Raw genomic sequence first — 21,845 nt, forward strand, 5'->3', positions numbered from 1 at the left:
CAGCCATGTGAGGTAGGAAGGGTGCCCCCATGATGACATAGAGAAGGAAATTTGTGTTCAGGCAGTGAAAGCCATATTTCAGCCAGTGGAGTCACCATCCCTGGAGGTGTGTAGAAGATGCATAAAAGAGGTTCTTAGGGACATGGTTTAGAGGTGGACTTCACAGTGCTGGGTTAATGGTTGGACTTGATGATCTTAAAGGTCTTTTCTTACCAAAATGATTCTATGATTCTGAGAGCTCAGAAAGGGCATGGCTGGAGTATTTTGAGCCCTGTGCTGGGCAGCCCTGGTACCACATGCCAAAGGAGCCCCCTTGGACATTTTTCTTCTGTTAAAATTTGCTTCCATGATCTTTATGTGCAGAAATTTTGGCACAGCTACATTCCGCCCCTGCCAAAATGTGCATCTTGTTCATCCTTTTGTTTTTCTCAACATAATCATCATAATTTAATTTTGCATAATTAAAAAAAGAATACCCTTAGGCTTTAAATACCCTGACTTTTTTTTTTTTTTTTCCTTTTTGGATGAGCATCCTAGAGAAAAACACCAATTCTCCACTTTTACCATTGTATTGATAAACTCGAAATCACTTGCCATTTCTTTCTGTAAAAATTAAGTTAATCTCATCTCAGCAAAAATAGTTAATTAATTTTAGTTCAGTCCTCTTCTGAGTTTAATTTCCTACATGCGATTTTTCTCCTTTGTTCATGTGTTTCTTACAGCCACTGCATCAAAGTTATAATTCACCACTGCTTTGAAGTTATAACTCACAGTGATGTCGTAAAAAACAAAGTGGAGAGAAACTTTTGAGCTTCACTTATTTTGACTCAATATATGTTTTTGATTCTAAGTGTCAAAAGTGCAGCAGAACCCCTGTCATTCCTGTTCTTGACAGGAGAAATATTAATAAACCAAATAAAGAACAGCACAATGGAAAATGTGAATTCTAAAAAAAAATTAAAATGAAAAGCTGAAACTCACTCCATGAAAATGGAAGGAAAGAATGCTGAATTTTTTATCAGAACTGTATTTCGTCTGTATTTTTGAATGTATTTGTCATACCGTATATACACAAAGAACAATCATAAATCAGATTATTTTAATTATTTTTTCAGATTAAGGCAAGAAACAAACACACAAAAAGACATAAACAGCTCATTTTTTCTCCCTTATTGTGTAGTTGTTGACTTTGATGGAGTGACTTCAAAGACTTTATATTTCTTCCAGCATGAGAGTAACATCAGACTCAAATTCTTCATATACAAAAGAGCGTTGGTTGACTGAGACTTATTCCCTCTTGAGCTTTCTTTAAAGTGTAAAAGGAAACCTCAAGTCTCTTCTACAAAAACCTGTAATGAAATTGGATATTGTTAAATTTTGGTGAAAACGTAATTGGTGTGCAAAGTCTAATAGAGGTCAAAGGATGGAAACTCAGTGGGAAGTTTAAAGTCAGAAAACTAATCAGACAATCACAGAAAATCCTCCTACAAAGTAAAAATTAGGATGTTTGTCTCAGATTTGAGGAGGTTTTTTTGTTTGTTTGATTGGCATTTTTTAAAGAATATTTAAGTGAAAAAACTGTCCCAACCCAGCAGTTGGGCTTTGGATTCAGAGCGTGATGCAGCTGTTCCCAGAAGTCCCCACTGCCTAAATTTTGCTTCAACCATAAGCACTCACACAACTAGCTATGATGCAGATTAAAATGGTTCTGCTGAGATGTCCATCTTCTTTTCTGAGAAGTCATTTTGTTTCCTTTCAAAAGCAGAATACTGGGTCTTTGCAGTGGTGATCATCGTAGGATTTTGTGGTTTGTTGTGGTTTTTTTTTTCCGATCAGGAAAGACAAACAGTGTGGATTCTAGTTAAGTCAGATCACTGCTTAAAATAACCCGGTATTTGAACCTTAATTTATCTTAGAATGAAAGAGAGAAGAGATATGACATCGTAATTTCAACCAGTTTCTATGACCTACATGTTAAAAGAGTGACAAATAGTCTTAAATGCAATTGCTTATTTTGCAGTGAACAATTTCTACAAATCTGTCTTTATTTAGTCAATAATTAAAGGAAAAAACAAATGTTTCAGCATCAAGACAGGTTAACTACCTATTTAATTCTGTGTTTTGAAGACTAGCATGGTACCTGCATAAACTGTGGTTCTACATATAAGCATTGTGGGAGTAAGCTCCAGGTGATTAGTATCACCATGTAAAATAGTTACTAAATTGAAATATTTTCAACAAGAATGGGGCATCGTAGTACTAATGTTTTGAATTAATATTTGATGCTCTTTGAAGTCAATAATAAAAATTTCCTGTTGAGCTAAGCATGCCAGTGGGTTTGGGGTTTTTTTGTTTGTTTTGCTTGAGGGGGCAGAGGCAGGCTCTGAGCAAGTAGAATAAGGAGGAAAACAGATGTCGAGAACCTGAGAAACTTCTCTTATGTGCGTGAACTTGTGGAAAGAGGCAGATGGGAGGTGGTAACTTATTTACAGAACTCAATTTCTGCAACTGCAAAAAAGACACGGAGTCTTGTATAAAGTATGCGTGTGGATCGTGGGACAGCAGAGAGTATGTCCCACATCAGTCTGTGGGACATACATGGTGCCAGGAAAATGCTGCCTACTTCCAATCTGTCCAATCTTGACTTCAAATTCTTCATATACCAGCCCGGGTCCATCAGATTTACTGCAGAATCGGAGGTTTCAGGAAGTCATGTAGCACCAAGGAATTATACTTGTTCACTGAGGAAGATTGGCACTTGAATGTGGTGACAGGTCTTTATAAACCGCAGTGGTGGGTGGTAGAGCAATCCCTAAGAAAATTAAGACTTTATATTTTTAGGAAGGTGGAAGAGCAATGTGCTAAGAGACAAATCACGAAGCAAACGGAAGCGAGCTGGAAGATTTTAGGAGATAAACAAGTGGATAAAATAAAAAGCCACATGGATAAAATTAGAAAACTGGAGGGAAATTTCTGACTCAGGTGCAAATCCTGAAGTCTGTGATGCAAGCTGGGGTTTATCTATCCAGAACAGCCAAGAAAGAAGAAAAGGACTGAATAGCTTTGCTAAAAGAAAGAAAAAAATCAAATTTCTGCCACAGGAAACTGGTTAAATCTCAGTTAAAACTGGTTAAAGGCAGAGCATTGCTGGGACACATGGCTGCTGACCCCACAGCTGAACCTTATCAGTGCTCCTTATCAGAGACTGGGCTGGCAATGAGAGAGGAACCAGGTTACAGGGCCCTGAGGCACCTTTCTGTAGGAAACATCACCCTGTATCCAGGCAGGTCCCAGATTGATCACTTTTCTGGCTCATCTTGTTTCCATTTTGTAACAGGGGATGGCAAAGTACAAAGACTCCAGAATAGTGTCCAGGTGAGTCAGTAAAGAAAGAATTGAAAAGGACTGAAATATGTTATGGAAATGAGAAGATGTGTTAGTTTAACTTAAATGTTACACCAAATATAGTGGCTGTCCTACATTTCTCTCTGCTGCAGCTTCATGGGGGCACCTTGGCTGGTCAGGAGCATTCAGTCCCATGGGAGATTTCCGACATGTGCACTTGGGGTAAGTGCTGCTGTTCTCAGTCTTCTGTAAAGATTACTGTAATTGTGGTGCCTTTGGTCTGTAAAAGGATCATTAGCTCCCCACTGTTCCTAAATGTTTATCGGTCTCCTTGTCACTTCAATTGGTTTTCTGAATAGAGGTTCCTCTGGAACTGGAGCGCTGGTGTCTCTGAGGGGCTGGATACACAGTTTTTCCCTCTGTTAGCAGGTGAGGACAAGAGGAAATGCTTGCTCAATGGGAATTACTGGAGGAGAGGTGGCTATGATGTTTCCTTGTTTTGTGAAAGAATTCATTTTTAATTTTGTTGAATCATTTTCAATGAGAATGGCGTAACTTTCCTGCATTTCTCCCAGCTGCCAAGTGTCCACTACACTGCTGATTCCTTGTACCTCTCTAAGTTTCTCGTCACTCCTTACCAGAGTTCTTGCCAGTTGTTTACATCAAAAGTATATGAGGGAGCTTAAAAATATTCTAGGATTTTCTGTATTTTTCAGATTATGTTTTTCTTGTCCACTTTCTTCCATTCTGATTTTCCAAATACATCTCACTGATATGTATTCATCAATAGCTTCTGTCCTACTACAGAAAACAAAATGATTCCACGGGGGGTTGAGGAAAAAAAAGATGGGTCTATAACTTTTCAAAGACAGAGAGAAACACAAAAGCATAAAAGTTAGCAGCTCGGGGGTGAGAGGAGCAGGAGATTCTAGTCTGAGGTCTTTTTGGGCAAAAGTAATTTGGGAAGGGTCGTTCCTTAACAGAAAAATCAGATCCAGCAAAACTGAATTGCATGTGTTTTCAAATACATGCATTTATATGGAATTTGACCCAAGAATCCTGAAGTCAGGATCCCCTTCTTCACCCTTATACTTTCTGATCTTCTATTTATAGAATCTGCTGGACCTCATTTGCTGCACAAAGAGGAATCTTTGACTTTCCTCACAATTAACATCAGTTTGTGAAGAGGCTACTTTTTTCTTTTTTTGTTTGATAACACAGTGTTCAACCACAATGGAATACATTGGCCAGAAAACCTTGTTATTTCCCCAGACCCATATTCCCCTTGCCCAGGAAGCTGTCTTCAAAAGACATCTTCTTGCCAAGTACGGGAGGGAAGAAAGGTATTTGGGTAAAGCTTCCCAGCTCAATATGGGTCAGACTGCCAAGAATAGTGTGAGAGAAGACAAACTGACAGTGGTAAATTGAGCAGGAGCAGGTTTTACACTTAAGTACAGTAACTGAACATATAGAAAGGTTAAAGATGAGGAAATAAAACCTTATATAAAAATACTACAGTTTCTTCCTGTAAATGTTTTATGTCACATTCATCCTGGATCATTTCCTGTGTTTAAAACATCCTGAGCAGGAAAAATACTCTTGAAATCAGTATTTTAATTTTCTGACATTTTTTTCTTTGCTTTTTAAAAATTTAATAAACTATGTTTCGAACAGCATTAGTGATTTTTCACTTGTAAGCCTAAATGCTTGCTTTTGTCAGACAAACAAAATAAACCCAAACCAAAAGTAGCCCATTATGTCTGGGAGGATTTTCTCCTGTTAATTGAAAATGAACTGGAACTAAGCTAAATTACTGGAATGTTTAATCTTTCTTTGCTCCACTAGTGTTACTAGAGGGTGCAAGCAGAGACACATTTCTGAACAGAAATAACAAACTATTTAGTTGTTCTGCTTTGGTAAATGCTGAGAAGGGCAGTGACCTGTAATATCAGTAAGAGTATAAGCATTTCAAGCTCCCAGGCATTCTTGCCAAAACACTACTTCTCAAAGCTTAGATTTGTTTGTAACTGAGGAAAATGTTAAAGAAACTTCTTTTAAGAAAGCTGATTGCCTCCATCATTAATGTAGAGAGAATTTAATCTTCAGAAAATTGAACTAGTTTGCAAACAGAAGAATAAAGAGGCTATTTTAAGGATCAAGCAGCAGGATAGACTGGATCTCCCATCTTGAGGGAAAATTACAGTAGTTACAGCTCCCCACAGTGTGAAATCCTTGCTAATCCTCCAGGCATGTGCTCCCTGTTTCGTCAGGCTTTTCTCACTTGCAGCACTCCAGGACCGGTCTTGGAGATAATGTATATGGGAGCAATTCATATAGGAAATTGCCCTGCATCCCTAGGGAAGCTCTCAGCACAGAGAGGGCAGGAGAGAGGGAGACTCTCCTCGAGTCTTTCAGAGGAGAAATCTGGCAGATAGACATGGTCAAATCCTGCTCTTGGGAGCAGAGATGTGGGGAGTGGTGTCCAGCAGAGGTTGGTTTGCTGGCTGGGGATGCAACTGCATCTCTGTGAGGAAGGACAGGTGCTGTTTCACTCCACTGCCACAATTACTTAGGCAGATGCAGTAAAAAGATGCTTTTTGCTCAGTCCCTCAAAGCACGGACATCAACAGCCTGATCCCTAGCCCACTGACATCAATGGGAGTCTTTCCATTCATCTCGATGGAGTCTGTGCCAGGCCAGGGAGGGAGACAGATGAGAGAAAAGGCAAATTGGCCATCATGTTTTCCTTTCATCAGGCGCTTTACACAGCCAAACTGTTTTTAATGTAACTTCTGATCCTGAGTTGGAGATTTTTGTCTGTGTGAAGTGAATTTCCGTGAATAACCACAGAGGGTTGATTGCAACTCCAGGATGGGTCTGAGAAGAGCAGTGAAGAACTGGAATCATGTTGGACGCTCCTAAGATAATGAACTTTTTTTTTTCTTCAATGAAGCAAAGCCAGTTTGGAGCAGAGCAAGTGGAAAACAAAGGCAAATGAGATATTAGCATGGTGGTGCAGTCCAAGCAGCATCCCTGCACCCTGGCATGGTGGCAGGAGAGCAGGGGTTGAGGGATGATGTTCAGGTGGCAGCTAAAGCATAGAGTCATAGAATAATTTGGGTTGGAAGGGACCTTCAAAGCTCATCCAGTCCAACCCCTGTCATGAGCAGGGACATCTTCACCAGATCAAGTTGCTCACACACCTGTCCAGCCTGGCCCTATCTGGGCAACTTGGGCCAGGGTCTCACCTCCCCTCCTTGTAAAAAATTGAGTGTCGTTATGGAGACAAAGGCAGGAGCAGTCTGAGGAAATAGGTACCAGTTTGGTGGCTCAGGTGGAGCCTCAGCCTCGAATCTGGGATGGAATGTATAGCAATGGCTGCACTCACCACAGCCACCTCATCCCCAGCTTTCCTTTGGGTGACAAGAAAAAAGGGATCATTGTGGCAGAAAGAGAAGTCTGCAGGACTAGAGACTTTAGATAAGGGTGTAGATACAGTCTTGTCAAGTGACTAGAGCTGTCAATTCTAATAAAGGGTAATATTAAAAAAAAATAAAAACAAAGCACAAATTCATTAAATATTGAACTGTCTTTCAGAGTAATGGATTGCTACTTTCTCCTTTGGGACAGGTGGCAAAAAAATGCTACCTGGGGCGTGTCTCTTGAGCTATCAGCTTTCTTAGGAGGAAATACACTGAGTGACAGGAAAGATCAAAAATAATGATTTGCTTTATATCCTTCTTTTAACCTGATGTGAGAGGTAAAGGCTGAAAACTCAGGTGAAAGGCTGACATTGAGTTAACTTTCTGCCTTCTCCCAGTAGCACCTCAGATGTCTTAATGTTTGAAATGTCATTTAGAGGTCAACTTTATTTTGACAAGGCTGCATCTCTGGGATGTTAGGGATCACGGTCAACCTCGAACAGCTCGCTGCATTGTCAGAAGTGTTACAGGTGAGGTTTCTGAGTGACAGCCAGAGAGCCATCTGCTCCCAAGTTTGAGCATCAGCATGAGTGGAATGGCGAAAGGAAGTAATGCCCCTTCCCTGCGCAGCAGTCTGGCCAAAAGCTTGGGAGAACTTCTATCCAGAGAGAAAAATTGAGATATTTTATTTTCTGTTCTGTACACATTCATTTCCCTTGGTTACACCTTCTTTTCTAGAGTTGTAGATGTATATTCTTTGCAAATAAATGGTCGTTGTTGGAGCAGATGAGAAGTTCTGGGGCCTCAGGCATGGTTGAAGTATTGGTCACTTCCATTCTTGAACTGTAAATGGTTATAATCACCTACAGCCACTTTGGGGATATGAAATCATAACTTTTTAATAAATGTAAATGCATAGTGGTATGGATAGATTGCTACCATTTGAAGCAGCTCTAAAATTAGTGATATCAAGCAATACCTGACTGAGGGAGCTTTGGTGCTAAAAATGGAAATTGAAGTTAATTTTGGGTTGTCTGTGGTTTGCAGATTTTTATCGGGGACGCAACGTATGTCAGGAAAGGAGCAACTTGCCTTGAGTGCTGTCCTGAAATTAGAGACATGCAGTCTCCAGGAACAAGCTCAGGGTGAGGACAGATGGTTTGGAAACAAACATGAGGAGGAGGCTTCTAGTTGCTGATCTTTTAAATGCTCATACTGAGCAGATTTAGTGACTTGGTGCTAAACCTAGATCAGATACAGCTTGGCTTTTTAATTTATGGCTGGTCAAAGTAACTGTGGCCATGGGACTTGCTCCATTTTAGGTCATGGCATGAACTCCTACAGTTGAGATTCTTTTTGAAATCACCATTTATCTATGCTAACAATTTATACTAATTATGTAGAAATCTCATCAGTTCATAGAAATCACCCTATTTATCATTATGAGAAGCTTTATTATATGTATGGTGCATGAGAAGCATATTTTAAATACATACTGTTCTTATTTGATCAAACAAGGTTTTGATTGCCTTAGAAAGTATTTCATCAGGAAAAAGAACTATTTTTCCTCACTCTTAAAAATCCAGGTCTCCCCTTTTTCAGAATCAACCTAGTGTAATTGTCCATAGAATAATTTTGAAAGCAATACAATAGCCACTTATATGAGATATAACAAGATACGTAATGCATCTTGGGTATGCAGTCAGGATATCAATCACAAGTTAACTGTGTGGGTTTTTGCCCTTTTTTTTTTGTTGTTGTTGGTTTTTGTTTGTTTGCTTGTTTGTTTTGCTAAGTATGCATGATAACAAAAGCACGTGCATTTAACTCCTTCAGATTATTGCCTCGATGGAGTTAGGAGCTACTTTACACCACTGAGACTCCCACTGATTCTGTCAAAGTTCAGAAAGTTTCTTTTAAAGAAGCCTGGAGTCTAAGAGAGAGAAAAAGAAAAAAGGAGTGGGGAAAAAAAAAAAAAGAGAGAGATAAAAGAAAGGGAGAAAAAGAAGGAAGAAAATGTAAAGTTAATCTAGACAGAAATGAATAAATAGCAATTAACTTCTTTTTTTTTTTTTCCCCCCACATGGTTTAACTTTCAAAAATGACCTTGCTGTAGGTCTACTGTAATTTGCACGTTCTGGCATCAAAAAATACTTGGAAACTCTAAGTCTTCAGTACTTAACCCTGCTGAGTTGCATATTGAGCAGCAGAGGGTGCTCCCCAACCTAAAGACTGCGAAATAGAACACAGATGTGGGGGACTGGAGCAATAGGCTTTTCTACGCTCTTTTGCCCCTGAATCCCGTGAAATTCTGAATGTGCCCACATGGCTTATCTAGTACCCCAGCAGCTAACAAAAAGATATTATTATGTTCTGTCTTACATTTTCCATCCCAGTCGTGGGAGCCTCTGGTTGAGCTACTGCTGAGAGAGCACCATGAAAAGCAATAACAGTACTTGATGGCAGTTCAGACTTTAAAACTGTATTGTTTTGTTTTCCAGAAGTCAGCACAGTGTTATACCCGGTATTTGTAAACTCTTTTTTTCTATTGTAATAATCAAGCCATTTTAGCTTCTAGACCCAACTCATAGTTACACCAGTTTCCAATGCTGATAGGCTGAAGCTAACAAACCTCCAGTTTGGCATACAGGTTGTCACTAAACAAAATATCTGTTTAGCAAACCATCGGAATTTGGGGATGATGGGAAGTAGATGTATCATTAAGCACTAAATGGGAATATCATTTACAGTAGATGTCATGTTTCATTTTGATAAACTGAAAAAAAAAAGTGAAAGATGTAGCCTGATGTTGAAAGCAGTATTTTGAAAGTTAATGTTATTGATGCTCCACAAGGCTGGCACATCTAAGATGATTTAGAAAATATTACAATACATGACTCAAGCATTACTATGGAAAACAATTCTGATGTATGAGATGGGTTCCAGGGCAGGTGCACCTCCCACCCCTTCCTAAAAGCACCTGAAACTTCTAGGCCAATGGACCACTATGCATGTCTTTCACCTTTTCCTCATTTTGAATATTGTTCCTCTTTTATCTTCTTCCTATTCAATCTCATTTTTAATGATGTCAGTCTAAAAGTTTGTTGGGAGAAAATACATGGAAACCATGCTCTTCTTGGGGCTGTTTTAATTCCTGTTTCCACAGTGACTTCTGTTAAGACTCTGTTTCCTTCATTTTTCCCCAAAATACATCTCAACAATTATACTTTTCTTTCTCTTTCTGGAACCCTTGTCTAGGTATTGTAACCCATTATGTATTTTCATTGCTATTTACACTGTTCCCCTTATTATCCATGAGAGACATGAGATATGTATGAAGCAAATGCAAATCATACAACGTTAGCATCATAACTGGTAGTCAATCTCCCTCTGCACTGACCAGGGATCTGCTGCTGGATAGGTACAGAAGGACACTATGGGCTCAGATAATGTGTATTATGATACAATGATGGATTATGCATTTTTGGTATAATTTTGTGTGAATTGTCCACTCCCTATTTACTGCTCCATTTAAATTTAAAAAATTTAATGTATGGGCAGTTCACTCAGTTTGGGGTGCTGTGGGGGATTGCAGGCAGACTGAGAGACAGTATCTTCTCATGGACATTACATGAGCAAAGGGGACTTCAGGAAGAGGGGGAAAAAAAAAAAAAGATGTTGAAAAGTGGGTCACCCATGAGGAGAAAAGGTCAGTGTGAGCCAGCCCTACCACCAACACACTCCTGAGGTGTTCAGTGTTCTCTGAAGCTGTTGGGATTCACCAGCTTGGCAGTGGACCTGAAGGAGATGGACTTGTTTAAGTGCCTAATGGCCCCTAGCTGATTAAAAGTGCTGCTAGGGTGGCAGAGAAGACAGTGGTGAGGACGAGGATGATAGTTATGAACGGCTTGTAGATGCAGAATGACGGATGTAGCTCACTTGTAATCATTATGCTGCAGACTGCTGGGTCCAGTCTGTGAGCTGACCTCCTCCATGCCTCTCCGTGGCTTGCAGCACAACTAATGATAAATGAACGGCTACTAAATTAATTTCAGGAAAGCAATAAGAAATCAATAGCAGCACAGTGCAAGTGTTAGTTAAACTGTTAACTGCATGAGACTAATTGTACTCCAAAGTTGGGGTGGTTTGTTCTGATGACATTTATAAATTGCTAAGCCTTCACTTTCATAGTTTATGTCGTCAGATGAATCCCTTGGGAAAGTGTTTTCCTTCCGAATGATGTTTAAATGTCTATAATTCTGTGCTGAATGCAATTTACCAAGAATTGTAGTGCTTTAAAACATACAGTAAACTCCCTTATTTCTGTATCAAACAACTTGACATTTAAGATAATTTGTTAACTGCAGCAAAAATATATAAACAATATAATTTTCTTGTAAACAGTTGCCATGTAAGACGCGGTATAATTGGTAACCTCTGTCGCAAGCATGAACATCGTCATCTCACAGAGACTTGTCGTGAATGTGGGTGTGCAAAATCAAAATCATTCCATTGGGTTGCACCTGCGCTGGGTCTGCTCAGCTGGGAGAGTCCAAAAAACTACAGAGAAAATGTCTTTTTTTTTTTTTTTTTACAGGGGGGAAAAAAACCCCTCAAACATTTTCCCTAAGGCTTGTTTTTCTTCCTTCCGTGGGCCTGTGGTGTGGCTGAGCTCCTGGGATGTGGCAGAAGCTGGTGAAGGGTCTGGAGCACAAGTGTGATGGGGAGCAGGTGAGGGACCTGGGTGGGGTTCAGCCTGGAGAACAGGAGGCTCAGGGGAGACCTTACTGCTGTCTGCAACTACCTAAAAGGAGGTTGGAGCATGGAGGAGGTTGGTCTCTTCTCCCAAGAAACAAGCAACAGGACAAGAGGAAACAGCCTGAAGTTGTGCCAGGGGAGGTTTAGATTGGATATTGGGAACAATTTCTTCCCAGAAGAGGGTTGTCAGGGATTGGAACAGGCTGCTCATGTTATCAGCCTAGTTTTTGAAGTGGGCCAGTCTGCTTTTTGTGTGCATTTGTGCTGTTAGAACAGAAACAACCCCTTTTTTTCTCTGGTGACCAAATGTACAAGGATATAACCCTGCGCATCTTACTGGAACTGTTTTCGTAAGCAAGGTGACAGGCAGGCACTGCAGCATAGAGCAATTCACACTTGGGTCAGTAAAGAGAAAATATACACCCACTAAAAGCAGTGTATTCAAATAATTTGCTTAGAGATTGCTGGTGGTATGATTCTTCCTTAGCAACAGTTCGGAGGATACAGCAGAATTTTTTAAAAAAGGCTGGATGCTGCTTGGTAGTCAATTGTAAACTGCACCAACACAACCCATATTCATTAACTTACTGCAGTCATTAATACTCTGCAAGCTGGGGGTCCTAAGTAATCTTCTGAGAGAGGAGATAGAGGATTTATTTCTAGAGGCACATTATTCTGAGTGCATCCTTCCTCTGGCCGGTGAAAAGATTGATTTTCTTCCCCTATTCACTTTGCTTCCTTGCAGGACTGTCTTTTTTTGTGACCTGTCTCTCTTTGTAGGGTCTGGGTGATACTGAGGCCACCACAAGTCTTCCCCACTCACATTCCCTCGCTGATTATTACAGCAGCTCCCCTTTGTGGGTGCTGTTCTTCTCTTTACTTCTGTTTCTCTGGAATCAAAACTAAATGCTCTGTTTCTCCCAGCACATAACGATGGGAACACGCTTTTCACAGAAAAGATCAGTATCTGTGGTTCTACTAGTTATCTGCTTCGGCTCTGCAGACTTTATTCTGAGTCTGTATTATAAATCCTGCTTCTATTCAAATTGTGCTTACAGTATACTTAGAGGTAGGTGAAACATGTGCAAGTGCCTTATCTTTATTTAAAAAAAAAAAAAATGTAATTTTGTTTTCTTTTCAAACACAGTCTTTTACAGGAATAAGGTTTGATGTACTCCTAGTGCTTAGTAACGGTGTTGCTAAGGGGACAGTGTTTCTGCAGAGCTCCTTCAGCTGAGGGTTCATCTTAACATTTGTCAAGTCATTCAGTGAGAATAAAGCAAGGCATTAAAAAAAATTGAAGGAAAACAAAACAAACAAAAAAACCCACCAAACAACACAAAACTACCACTCCCATCACTTTAAACATTCTACAGATTCAAGGGCTATGGTTAACAAGGACTTTTATCTCCTCTCAGGTATGGTGCACACCAACTTTGTAATTGAAGTAAATTAAATCAGACTATTTTCTCTTCAAAATATGTGCAAATCATGTTTTTGTCTTCATGATCAAGCTTAATAACCAAGTGGAAAATGTGGATTTAGCACACAGAGTCATAATGAAACAGGTGTTTTGTTTACCCAAAAGGGATTATCTTTGTTTCTGTGAAAACTCTGTAATCAGAGAGCTTTCCTCATGAGTGCCCAAGATACACAGTGTGAGGATGTATCCAACCAAACACCACCCCACATGCTTGAGGATGTGTTCTCACCTTCACACGCACAAGGGTTTGTGTAAAGAAGTGCTTGAGCACACACTGTCACCAGTGTCGGGGAGAAAGGAGTGATTGCACTCTGTGTAGTTTTAATAACAAAGTTAATTAGATTTAAATTTATCTTTTAAGCCCATCAGACATATCATGCCTACTCTTCAGGCAAACCACAATTTAAAATGAGCGGGGAGATCAGATACTGGCCCGTGTGCAGCAGCGAAGAAAGGGCATGATGAGAAAAAAAAATGGATCTTTGTATCATTTCTTTAAGGCCACGTGATGCTCCTATAGCACTGGCTTTACCTGTTTATACTGACATATGTCCTTGTTTTTCTCAGTAAAATCCCCACCGTATCTCAGAGATACAAGCTACTTCAGTGGAGGTAGTTTTCAAAACACAGGATTTACTAATTTATTTAATTGGTTTAGTAGAAGATAAGATGCTGTTTCTCATAAACACATTGTTTTGGTTTTTGTTAAAAATCCATTAGCTTCTATGCAGGCCTTTAAATATTTACAAGATTTAAATAATCTTTTAAAGCATCCTCAGAGAAGACATTGACTGTTCTTTCAGTTAAATAGTTCTTCTGGTAGGGGAATTGTTTAAGTTCCTGAAATTGATCACAATATTTTTATACTAAAAAGTCTATTTTATATAGCAAAGAGAAACACAAAAGACAAACGTATTGTATTTATGTGTAAACTGACGTACTATTTGTAGGATGGGGATAATATACTGTGATTCTGGAGCTGGCTGTAAATTGAAGATGCCTTTAAATAAACACCTCAGGAAGTTCATGTCCCTCTAAATATTTATAAGATAAGTTTTGCCACAAAATATTTCAGTCTTCACATTTCCACCAGTTTAAGCATAGGATATTTTTAAGCGTTAGCCTAACCGTATGGTGATAACAATAAATGATGCTTCACTTTTTTTTGATCAAGGGACAGTATTCTTGTTGGTTGATTGAAGTGTTTTTATTGAAAATTGCTTCCAATAATAACCTGTCTTGTTAGTACTGTAAATTCTGCAGGCTAAAATCCTTTGTTTCTCATTAAATTAACTAATTACTGTCTCAGTGGATCGATGGATTTAGGAGCAACTGTATAATCTTGCTAGGAGAGGAAAGCTGCCAAATTCCATCACTTTGCATGAATCTATTAGCCTAGGATCTGTGTGCTGGCAGAAATTTATCACCATGTAATTGATGGTTTTAGCTGGTTGATTGCCATATCCAAAAGAGGTGAAAATATCAGTTTTAAGCTAAACAAAGAAAAATTTTAAAAAGTTGTTCATACCTTTCAAACTCACCTTGGGGGTGCCTCTGCTTTACACAAGGGAGCAATCAGGTGTCAGACTGAGCCTGTTTCCCATAAGAGGGTTTACTTGACCTGCCGAATTTCCAGCACCATGCCTATTTTTGGTGCCTCCATTAAGCCTTCACTTGCTCACTTTTTCTGCCTACCTCTTCAACCGAGTATTTAGGGTCTTGTTCTGTGTGGGAAACAGAAAAAGCACAGGATTTCACAGGATTAGAGAGCAAATTAATCTCTAAAACAGTTGATCCATAAGGTAGGAGGACTAAATTTTAGAAGGTTAATGGTGCAAACAGGCAATGCCATTTCTCAGCTGCAAGCACTGCACTATATCCTGCTCCCAGCTTAGCTCTCCCAGTGGTTTTATTATGTTTGTTCAGCTTTAATTTATACATGCTTTAACATGCTCTTAGTTATTTTTAATTTTAAACTAAGAAATGCTGGCAAATCTCCTTCAATATAATTAGAATTTTTCCTTTAGTAATTATTTTCTTATTTCTGCTTTATATTCTGGGGGATAAATCCTCTTATTCATTTGTTTCAATGAAGCCTGAATAAAGGTCATTTAAATTGATTCACCTTCCTTATCTCTCTCGTGTTTATTCTATAATCCTACCTTCCATTGTGTTGAGGAGAATAGGTTTCTTTTCTCTGCCTCTTTCTTCTAGAAGAAAAATGCTAACCTTTATTAAATAAATCTGGGAAAGCTGTGCTCCAAATCCATATTATCACTAGCTTGGGGAAACAAATTATTTCACAAACTTAAAAAAACCCACCATACAGCACTTTTTGTAGTTTGCTGTTAGATGGCCTAAACTCACCACCTCAAGCCCCTTAAATGAACAAGGGAGATATTTTGGTGTAATTTGCAAAGGAAAATGCACACACATAAACTCAGTCAGCCAAATATAAGACAACTTTTCAACAGTGAATCCTCGCAGAGGTGCAGAGCACCAGCAACCTCAGTGCTGTGGGGTGCTGGGGCACACAGCCATCCGGTCTTTTCCCACTATTCCCAGTCATTTCCATTTCTAGGAGCAATGTTCAAACTCAGCAGCTTGTCTCTTAACTTGTAGCCCAGCTTCTAGAGCGATATCAGACTTGGGCCTTGAAGAGAATATTTCTGTTCTTGATGCCTAACCTAAAATACAGACTCTCTACCTCTTTCTGCACTTTTTAGCCTTTTTAAATGCAAGTCTATATTTCTGAAACGCCCCAACTGGAACAGAGCAAGTTTATACACTCCCTAAATGATCTGATATTAAAATAATTATGATTGGCTACTCAGGTTGCCTGAGTGAATACCTTTATTTTCTGTTTATTGTCAATTGACAAGAATGTGTGTAAGCTCCTGCACCACTTTCTTGGCACTTTCTTGTTCTGTTTCAGAGAGAAGATTATTTTTTTCCTGACCAGATGTCACTCTGTGATGTAGGACAGGTTTTATATGAAGAAAAAATGGTATTTTTCTAAACTGGAATGTTTAAGGAAGTGAGAGGAGGAAATGCCGGATTGAGCCATATGATTAGGAAAATAAAAACAACCCAAACCAATCTGTTAACAATATGTTCATATACATAAGGGTGTGTGTTCCTCATTTTAAAACAACTAAACCAGTATCACTTTTAATTTTGTTGCCAAGGTTACTGAATTTTTAATAGTCTCTAGGCGGCGGTGGTTTTAACTCCATGAATGGCATCATTGTTTAATATTAAGAATATTCTGATAAAAGCTATCTCAGCTGTGGAAAATCTCTTCTTCTTCTTAAAATAAAAAGATAAACTTATTTTAAAGTTGCCATTTTAAAATCACTGGAAAGAGAAGGCCATTTTCTGGCTACAAAAGTGCTGCAAGTAGGAAGAATGAGCAGTGCTGTGAAATTACGCTCTGTGTCACACCAGCATGGGGTCAGCTGGAGCTGAAGGAACATCCCTGGCCTGGCAGCATCGCAGAGGTGGGTGCAGGTGGGACTCTGAGTTTGCCAGCCCAAAGTTTGCCAGTGACAGGCAGGGAGGCCAAGAGGGGAAGTGTCAGACTCAAGAGGAGGGAAGGTGAGGGTCAGAGGAGAAGAAACCATTTTTCAGATAAATATCATGGGCAGGATACAGGTTAGTGAAAGGAAGGGACAGAAGCAGTCTCCAGGATCACAGCAATGACAAGCACGCAACAAAAATCTTACCTTGTAATCCCTGAAATAAAAACGTGGAGGAGCCTCAATGCAGTGCAGAGCCAGACAGTCCCACACAACAGCAAAGGTAGAAGCTGACCCTAAAGAAAGGGAAAAACCCTCAGGACCCAGACTTGATCCCCACCCATCCCAAAGTGAGAGAGGAGGCAGGATTTCTCCAGAAGCCCTGAGGTCCAAGACAGGCAGTGGGAGCAAGATCTGTGTTCAGCCCCAGGCTGTATAAAAGGGACTCACGGCCGCTTTGAGATTTTTTTTTTCTTTTCACCTCCTTCCACAGTCACCTGCAGAAAATGCATCATGGCACCAGCTTCTCACATCAGAATTGCTGTTCCTCCTGCTGAGGCATAAATCCATAAGAAATGGTGGAAATAGCCTTCCACCTGCATGCTGCATGTTGCAATCAAGATCACACCTGCAGAACATGAAAGAGAAAAGGAGATAAAGTCAGCAAAGGAAGACTAGAGAGAAAGGGGGTAGACAGCTGGGGGCCAGGGATCCTTCACTTTGTCTTGCTATGTCTTTCTTTACTGCTCATACATGCACCAGTACTTGAATGTAATGAGCCCAATGCTCTGGCAAGACACAATTTATAAGAAAGTGATATCCACTTCATGGTATAGAAATACCTTGATTATGTATTATATTTACTGCCACCCATTCATCCAAACACACACACACTTAGATACACTGAAGCATTTTGACATTGATATAGGCAGTAAATTGAATTAAATTCTTGATTTGGGAAATATTAACAAATGGACATATTTGAATGCTAGCAACGTTCCTATACTGGTCTTTAAGTAACGTGCATACAGTTTTATTATCATGGAACTATAAATCACTTGAAAAATAGTTTTATACTATACTGAGAGTACAAATAGACTGATGTGAGGCAGGGAATCAGAGGTGCCTGAGTTTTCAGGTATTTGAGAAATGAGGGTTACAGAAGGGATGTCCTAACATTGCATTTGCATGTGCTTGCTTTTGGGATCAGTGGACAGGTTTGGGATAACTCTGGGACGTGCAGAGCTCCTTTGAGCTCGAGTGCTCTGAAGGAGACTCCAGCAGCTTTCCCTAAATTCTCACTTCTGCATCTCATTGTTAACCAAAGCTCACTTGGCAATTAGTTTGTTTTACACCAAAAGTTTTTCATCAAGGAAAAAGCATGGGTTTTTTTTAATCAAGATTTCAAGTAGTCACAGAGCCCACAAACCTGATCCTTGCACTGTTTTTTCAGCCCACTCTTCGCTGAAGTTCAGTGACCAGGCTATTTGAATCCATGACCGTCAGCTCACCATCCTCGCTCGCCCTGTGCAGCTCTCAGCTCGCACCTGAAAAATACATTATGCAGCACCCTGCCAGAGCACTCTCAAGGCAAAATGGCATTTTGAAATCTGTAGGAAGACAGACTCAAATAAGTTAGAAATCTCTTCTCCCCCCAGTAGCCCAATAATGTCAGTGAAAAGTTTTTGGTTTCATTAGGTTTCCGAAAATTGCTTGCTTCTAACCACCTCGGTGCTCAGTTCTGCGATGCTTGTCTCTGAGTTTGGCTGTTAAGCGTTGAGTGCTACTGCTCGAATCTGGAGCCACACTACTGGGTGCTGCTATAATGACCTTCCTCATGAATATGTATTGCCGGATAAGTAAGGCAGAATAAAAGATTAGAAACTTTTAACACTCAAAACTCTCCAGAGCTTCGGCTTCAGCTCTGGAGACTGCAAAGGTTTTCTGCTTCTTCAGGAACAAAGCACTGAGCAAGCCTGGTGATCTTTGTGGTCCATTGTTGCAGTTTCTTAGCCTTTAATAAAAAAAAAAAAAAATAGAAGACCCATTTATTGCACTGCTAAATATATTCCATTCAAACAGCAGCAATATAAAATGCAATAAGGGTTTTGTACAAAATTTCAAAAATTAATCATCAATGAGTGGTGGTCTAATTACCAAGAAAATTCTGGTTCCAGAACACACCTGGTTATTAAAGAGTTTGAGTTCATCTCAAAATTAGATCAAATTTAATTCTGCACAGAATGCATAGTATTTGGTATAATTATAATGAACTTTACTATGTGCTATGCAGTGAGGGAACTCATCTGAGTTTGCCAAATTCATTCCTGAAATTGCCGCCAACACGACAAAAAAATAGCTTCCCCCGCAGGCACAATATTGAGGAGTTTTAAAAATACTTCAGGGTGATGTTAGAGTTATGTTGCAAAAGTACCTACTTAAGTTTTGGAAACAGTGCAATGCTACTCACTCCCCAGACGAGACTCCTTTCCAGGATCTCTGATATGACTTTGTGTGGTCATTCCATGACCATCTGTCACTTATCTCCTTTGGCTCTATGTGTCCTCTGCTCTGGTCAGCCAAAAGGAGAACCAAAAACTAAATGCAGCAATTATTATATCTGGGTCATGGGGGGGGGGGGGGGGGGGGAAGAAAAAGCCCTTTGTTGCTGTAAGTTGTTTACGTGTTTTCGAAGTGTTGCTGAGAAGTGGCCAACAGAAGGAGAAATTTACAGGAGCCCTTTCACGCTGGGATCATTAAGCTCGTGTCCACAGTTTCATTACCAGCCTTGCTTTTCAGAGAGGTGAAAGGCATCTGCAAAAATTTCCACACTAAGTTTTAGTGCCACAGAGAAGTGTTGTCTTTGCTTCCTCAAGTTCCGCAACCTTTTTGAGCTCCATTTAACTGTTGTGATTCTCACAAAACCTGCAAATTTCCCTTAAGAAACACATTGCCAGCAAGTCTTATGCTCTTCAGTCTCTCCAGTTTACTCCCCCATCCCCAGCTTATGTCTCAGGGGCTGTTCTTGGATTCCTAGTTCCAACCCAGTCTCACTGGTGCCAAACTGGGGAGCAAACCCAAACCCTTGCAGATGGCCCTGCCCTGCTTGGCCCCACAGCAGGCTGATCAGAAAATAATCTGTAATAAAAATTCTCTCCTATATTCCGACCCAATACAGACTTCATAACAACATAATATTGAAAATTGAATCTCAGAATTCTCATCTACTATTTTGACTAAAATTGGTTGTCAAATACCTTATAAAACTGTCCTGACCGTAAGCACTAGTTTTTACTTTCTCCTGTAAACTGAAGGTGTAGTAAAGCTTCTGTTCATTAGTGGCATAGCTACCTCTTGAACAAAGTCCATTTAGCCATTTCGTCAGTAATCGATAAGTCCCCTCATCAAGCTCGTTCTAAATCTGGGAGAAAATTTACCATCGATCATACCAGACCCTTATCTGGGACAAAAAGTCCAAAGGGATTTCATCCTTATCTGGGGTGTTCCCAGTTTTCCCTTTGGAGAGGGTGTTTCTCCCTGTTTCTGCAGCAACCAACAAGCACTAGATCTGAAGTCCTTTCGTAGTACCCAGCATGTCCATCTGCTTTTATTTTTTCAGCTTTCGTATGCCAACAGAACTAGTATCTCCAAGCACTTTTAGACTGCCCTGGAAAATCCCAACTTTATTTTGCCTTTGCTAAGACCTCTTCCTAAAGATGGACTGTCTCTGGATAATGCATGCAGGAACTATTTTTAGAACTCCCAGAATCATTGGTATTGTGATCCTAACATGTTTAGGAGAAGACTGTATCTTCTGATGGTTATAGACTACCACAGAGCAGGTTGCAAAACACCCAATTAATATCTTAGCTGAAATAGTACTTTTGCATCCATAATTTTTCTAAGATAACAGAAGAATCACTTCTTGGTTGATATAGCCTCACTAATGGGATGCTATGTTAGCTTGGATGAAGTTTTACTATGAGGATAATTCGAGGAGCCTGAAAATGCATCTTGTGTCCTCTCAGTCATGGGAACACAAGAAAAATAAATGGTCTCTAGCCATGCTTTTTACAATATTAGCAGTTTCCCAAGTTGGTAGTTTTTGTATTGCTGACTGACCTCCTTGGAAGATCTTACCATTGCATGAGGCCACACAGTATTTGAGGACAAAACAAGATTTGATTTTTCAAAAGTCAGAGCATCTATCTAAATGAAAGGGCTTTCCTCCATCTGCCTTCTAGGTTGTTCTTTAGCCTCTCTTTCTCATATTTTCAGAGACTGCCTTCCTTCCTCTGATTGGCAAGAGGTATGTATATTTTGCGGGGTTTTTTTCCCCTTCACCAATGGCTTAAAACCCAACAGGCAGTTAACTTTGTCCTAGTAGCTGTGACACCTGGAAACAGAACCTGCCTCAGCCCATCTCTGACTTTTCCCCATTTTGTCCAGGGCAGGACCTTGCTCAGGGCACCTGCAGTTACCTTGGTGTGAAGTGAGGCAGCAGTTGCAGGATTTCTTAAACTCTGCACCTGAAGTCATGAACTCCCAGAAAGCTGCTCTCAGCACTGCTTGGGTGGTGACTCCTCAGAGGAGGTGGTTGAGGATTTTTTAAAGAAAAAGTATTTGCACGGGTTTACAGTTGTGATGTGGTAATGGAAGTCATTATTGGCTTTTTATTGGTAGCGCTTTTTGAAATGTTTTGCTTGAAATGCACTTTCAAAGTTTTTTCTTTGCATTTATCTCTGCTCTGCCAGCTTTAAAATGTTCTCTCAAAGACTTCTGGGAATTATAGCTTAGTGTGCTGATTTGTTGGGGTTTTTGTTGTTGTTGCTTTTTTTCTCAAGTAAAGATTTGCACTAAGAATGCTATTTGCTTTCCACAATTAGACTGTGTTGAATTCCTAATTACAACAGTTGATCTAGCACCTTGTCACAAGAGTACGTAGAAAAAACAACCTTGTGTGAGGCTGCACTTGCACTTACACAGTCAGAACCCCGTTTTGAGAGAAAAGTTGTTCAGTCAAGACCACCTTGGCCAAATAGTTCTGGATGAGGAATGTGATAGGGAACACTTTTATGTGTCAAAGTAATCTGGGGTGCAGCTTTTCACATGAAAAGGCACCTTCTAATCCTCACAGATTTTAAAGCACATGGACATTTACTTGGTTGTTTTCTATTGAGATTCATTTCTTGGGGAGCACAAAGCACAGGCACAAAGTCCTTAATTTGGCAACAGTTTCTGATTAAAAACCAGCAAAATGTATTGAGATACAACTAATTGCCTAGCTAGCAGTTTGAGACCAGAGTTCTTTCAAGGATT

The 21,845-nt window shown here is 39.8% G+C and overlaps 2 long non-coding RNA genes across 3 annotated transcripts in view; one reads left to right on the plus strand and one right to left on the minus strand.

The window, feature by feature from the left end:
- LOC110358258 (uncharacterized) overlaps positions 1–21,845 on the plus strand; it is a 366,704-nt gene that overhangs the window by 335,985 nt on the left and 8,874 nt on the right. For both annotated transcript variants that reach the window (XR_010473717.1, XR_010473718.1), the window contains exon 5: positions 3,498–3,567. This is a non-coding gene — a long non-coding RNA (uncharacterized LOC110358258). The remainder of the gene's footprint in view (positions 1–3,497; positions 3,568–21,845) is intronic.
- Positions 1,083–16,959, minus strand: LOC110358263 (uncharacterized). Its single transcript, XR_010473719.1, has 3 exons — positions 16,734–16,959; positions 14,550–14,732; positions 1,083–1,349 (listed from the first exon to the last, which is right to left on the minus strand). It is a non-coding gene; the product is annotated as an uncharacterized LOC110358263 (long non-coding RNA).

Source organism: Columba livia, chromosome 7 (genome assembly GCF_036013475.1).
Source record: "Columba livia isolate bColLiv1 breed racing homer chromosome 7, bColLiv1.pat.W.v2, whole genome shotgun sequence".
NCBI lineage: Eukaryota > Metazoa > Chordata > Aves > Columbiformes > Columbidae > Columba > Columba livia.